This window comes from Aegilops tauschii, chromosome 7, assembly GCF_002575655.3.
Source record: "Aegilops tauschii subsp. strangulata cultivar AL8/78 chromosome 7, Aet v6.0, whole genome shotgun sequence".
NCBI classification, from domain to species: domain Eukaryota; kingdom Viridiplantae; phylum Streptophyta; class Magnoliopsida; order Poales; family Poaceae; genus Aegilops; species Aegilops tauschii.
In genome coordinates, this window is record NC_053041.3 from 514,011,085 (window position 1) to 514,016,192 (window position 5,108).

Sequence of the window (5,108 nt, forward strand, 5' to 3'; positions counted from 1 at the left end):
CTTCGGGGCTGGCGGAACCTTGGACCCTATATCAGGGAGGTGTCATTGGACGGACGAGCAACTTGCAATACCCGTCAAGAAGATTCAGCACTATATCGATGCAGCGCAGCAAGGGACGTTCGTTCCAGACAGAGAGAACGACGAGCTCACAATGGCCCTCGGGAATCCTGAGCACCCTGGACGGACACGAGCCACGCCAGGCTCCGTTCCGTGGAAGGCTGGTTTTCCGGACGCGGGCGGTTACAAAACCCAGGAGAGGAGGAAAAAGTGGAGCAGATCCAAATTCAGCGTCTGCATGAAAGGGTTCAAGTGCTAGAGGAACGAGACGGCAATAGAGATGCCGAAACTGCCCCCGAAGCTACACCGCCATCTCAGCGTAGAAGCAGCATGGCTTCCACCGAGCTGCCTCAGCTGGAGCATGCGGCTACTCCTAGCTACCCCGTGGATGCTATCACGGAGTCTCAACATTGCCACCTTATGGCGGAATGGAAGAACTTGAAAGTCAAGGCGGCTATTGGCTCTGTTTTACCTACTGAACCCGGCGCAACCTACCACTGCCGGCAGATTCCAGAAGGATATGCTAGGGTGATGGTGGATGAAATAACGGAGGGATTTGAGGACCTCCAGCTTGACCACCCTACCGGTGAAGGGGAGACTCGGCTGGGTTTAGCTCTAAAGACTCCATGCCTATGGCGGAAGGAGCTCATCAAGCTTTCGAACTGGACGGCTCCGGCGAGTAAGGGCACTCCACCTCCTCCTCCGGCGAGTGATCAGGGCACTCAGCCTCCTTCTCCGGCGCGTGGCGGCACTCCGCCTCCTTCTCCGCCTCCTCCTCCGGCGAGTGATCAGGGCACTCAGCCTCCTTCTCCGGCGCGTGGCGGCACTCCGCCTCCTTCTCCGCCAGCGCCGGCGCGCCAGAGCAGCCAGCCTCCTCCTTCTCCACCTCGTCAGCATGGGCGGAAGAGACCCGCCGCCGCTGCGGCTGCTCCGGCGCGTCGTAGTCCTTCTCCTCTGCCTCGTAAGCAAGGAAAGAAGACAGCCGCAGCCGCTCCGTCTGCTCTGCCGGTGTCTAGCAGTACAGCTGCCAGAGGCGGGAGGCAATACAGATTCGGTCCTTCTCTGAAGACTCCAGAGAAGTTACCATATGAGAGGACCGAGGAGGAGAACGCGAAGATCGTGCGAGCCGAAGTGAAGAACTTCTTTGAAGGGGTCAAAGCAAAGAAACATCCACCTCCGGAGGAGAAGGTAGATCCGGTGAAAGCAAAGCGCACTCTGGCTGCCCTGACAAAACCACCAAAGTCTCCGCCAAAAGGCAACTATGAGCGCGTTCTTGCAAAGGCATATGCCGAAGTGAAGCGGTCGGGAAGTACTGTCAGTGATAAAAGGATGAAAGAACGACGAGCTGGGAAAAAAATTGCCTAGCTCGGCGAACAAGAGAACCAATCGTGCCCCCCGCTCAAGGTGTCAAAAGACATCGTCGCTAATGATCCGGGTATGGTGCCCGGTTATACCGATCTTGCAGATTACCTGCCCGACGATGTACATTATGAAATCATGGAGGTGGATGAACACAAATACCATTACGGGAAGCCTCTCGTCAAAGATGTCAAATCTCTAAGCACGATGATGCGAAGACTACATGATTGGTACATGAAAACCTGCAGAGAGTCTGATGGGATGAGTACTTTAACGCTGAGAGTTAAACCGGAGCATGACCTCGTTGGAATTGAACTGCTGAATGTTCCATTTGAGGATTTGTTCCAGTTTTACAATCTAAAGTCCCTCGATAAAACAACAATCACTTGCTACTGTCTGTAAGTAGTACTACTTCTGTCATTAAGTCTCTCTATATAGGTCAGCTCTTTCATTGCATGTATTTATACTTATCCTCACTATATTATGCAGATTGAAGATCGCCGAATTGAAGAAAAGACAAATCGGTGATATTGGGTTCATTAACACAAATCTCATAGATGATTATCAGGTTAAATTTCATGCCAAAGATACCGAGGCCAACTTGCTACAATCGTTGGTAATAAATCAAAACAAAGATATAATACTCTTTCCTTACAACTTCAAGTGAGTGTTACTGTCTTCTGCATATTCGGTTTCCCTTATTAGTCCAGGTTATGGTAATGTAATTGATGACTTATGCATGCATGCGCAGCTTCCACTATATTCTCCTAGAGATTAAGCTTGAGCCGGGAGTAGTAACCGTCTTAGACTCGAGACGAAAAGATCCCCAGGACTATGCGAACATGACTCAAATGCTCCAGAAGTAAGTTAAATCGATCATTATTCACCATATCAGCAACTTTGTTCATTTCCTGATATCAAGTAATTGTTTTATTTGTCTGGCAGGGTTTGGAGAAAATTCACCTCAAAAGCCCCGGGACTGCCGAACCAGCTGCAATTTAGACACCCGAAAGTAAGTACTATAGTAGCATGTTCCGCGCATCTCCTAGTGATTCAAGCGCTAGTTTGATCAATACCATTTAGCATGCTTGCTTATCAGTTTGATTGACCTCTATTTCTTGTAAAGTGGTTGTGGCAGCAACTCAGGAATAATTACTGTGGATACTACATTTGCGAGTCCATCCGCTACCATACCTGTGAGCGGGGCTACACTGAAGAACAATATGAAGTGCGTAAGCAATAATATTCACAATTTTATTTTATTACCATCATTTGTGTTGAGTTTCATTTATTCATATATATATATATATATGTATTGACCCCCTTCTTCAAATTAGATTTTTCGGAAGCGGGATCAACTCCTAGCACCAGATCGTATGCGAGGAATTCAAGAGGAATTGGCGGCATTCTTCCTTGACCACGTGATCGCTGAAAACGGAGAATACTATGTGGACCCTATGTTCCTATAATATAATTAGGAGATTGTATTGTAAGAGATAATTATTGTATATATGTAGCCGGTAGTGTCGGATAGATATACGAGAACTTGTTGTTCGACCAATATCTCGGAGAAGGAGAGGTGGTCGATATCACTTCTCTCTGTATGCATATGTTCATGACGATCTTCTGTTTCCTTCATTTGATTACTAGCTAGCGTGTCTACTCCTCTCCATACGTATATAGTACGTAGCGTCGACCAAGCACGGAGATAAGAGAGGACACTTCTCTCTATTAATTAGCTAGCTAACACAATATATGAAACACCTAAATTAACCCCCCAAAACCCCTAAACCACCCCCTTTCAAAAAAAAAACAAAAACCTCAGCTCCTGCCAGGTGCTGACGCGTGGATGCCTATTGGTCCCGGTTGGTGGCACCAACCAGGACCAAAGGCCCTCCTGCCTGGGCTCCCCGCACCGGCCACGTGGACGGCCTTTAGTCCCGGTTCGTGTAAGAACCGGGACTAAAGGGCTAGGGCATTAGTAACGACCCTTTAGTCCCGGTTCCAGAACCGGGACTAAAGGCCCTTATGAACCGGGGTAAACGCCCCTTTTCCTACTATCGGTAGAATCTTCGGAGCCGAGTGATGACCCACAAGTATAGGGGATCTATCGTAGTCCTTTCAATAAGTAAGAGTGTCAAACCCAACGAGGAGCAGAAGGAAATGATAAGCGGTTTTTAGCAAGGTATTCTCTGCAAGCACTGAAATTATCGGTAACAGATAGTTTTGTGACAAGGTAATTGGTAACGAGTAACAAGTAACAAGTGTAAATAAAGTGCAGCAAGATGGCCCAATCCTTTTTGTAGCAAAGGACAAGCCTGGACAAACTCATATATAGAGAAAAGCACTCCCGAGGACACATGGGAATTATCATCAAGCTAGTTTTCATCATGTTCATATGATTCACATTTGGTACTTTGATAATTTGATATGTGGGTGGACCGGTGCTTGGGTGTTGTCCTTACTTGGACAAGCATCCCACTTATGATTAACTCCTATTGCAAGCATCCGCAACTACAAGAGAAGTATTAAGGTAAACCTAACCATAGCATGAAACATATGGATCCAAATCAGCCCCTTACGAAGCAACGCATAAACTAGGGTTTAAGCTTCTGTCACTCTAGCAATCCATCATCTACTTATTACTTCCCAATGCCTTCCTCTAGGCCCAAAAAATGGTGAAGTGTCATGTAGTCGACGTTCACATAACACCACTAGAGGAGAGACAGCATACATCTCATCAAAATATCGAACGAATACCAAATTCACATGACTACTAATAGCAAGACTTCTCCCATGTCCTCAGGAACAAACGTAACTACTCACAAAGTCTATTCATGTTCATAATCAGAGGGATATTAATATGCATAATGGATCTGAACATATGATCTTCCACCAAATAAACCAACTAGCATCAACTACAAGGAGTAATCAACACTATTAGCAACCTACAGGTACCAATCCCAGACTTAGAGACAAGAATTGGATACAAGAGATGAACTAGGGTTTGAGAGGAGATGGTGCTGGTGAAGATGTTGATGAAGATTGACCCCCTCCCGATGAGAGGATCGTTGGTGATGACGATGGCGATGATATCCCCCTCCCGGAGGGAAGTTTCCCCGGCAGAACAGCTCCGCCGGAGCCCTAGATTGGTTCCGCCTCGTGGCGGCGGAGTCTTGTCCCGAAAGCTTGCTTATGATTTTTCTTCGGACGAAAGACTTCATATAGCAGAAGATGGCATCGGAGGGCCACTAGGGGGCCCACGAGGCAGGGGGGCACGCCCCCACCCTCGTGGCCAGGGTGTGGGCTCCCTCTGGTATTTTCTTCGCTCAGCCTTTTTTATTATTTCCAAAAATAACTTCCATGGAGTTTCAGGATTTTTGGAGTTGTGCAGAATAGGTCTCTAATCATGCATCTTTGAAAGGTAGCAGGTGCATTACATAAACCAAAAGGCATACGTCTATAAGCAAAAGTACCGAAAGGGCAAGTAAAAGTGGTCTTTGCTTGATCATCAGCTGACACAGGTATTTGAGAGAAACCAGAGTCACCATCTAGAAAGCAAAAATGTGTGTGTTTGGATAATCTTTCTAGCATTTGATCAATAAAAGGTAAGGGGTAATGATCTTTTTTAGTAGCCTTATTTAATTTGCGGAAATCAATTACCATCCTATAACCTGTAATAATTCTTTGCG

The 5,108-nt window shown here is 46.8% G+C and overlaps 1 long non-coding RNA gene across 1 annotated transcript; it reads left to right on the forward strand.

The window, feature by feature from the left end:
* Positions 1-1,788: 1,788 nt before the first annotated feature.
* On the forward strand, positions 1,789-2,428 carry LOC141026378 (uncharacterized). The gene is made up of 3 exons (XR_012188390.1): positions 1,789-2,079; positions 2,168-2,278; positions 2,362-2,428. It is a non-coding gene; the product is annotated as an uncharacterized lncRNA (long non-coding RNA).
* The last annotated feature ends 2,680 nt before the right edge of the window (positions 2,429-5,108 follow it).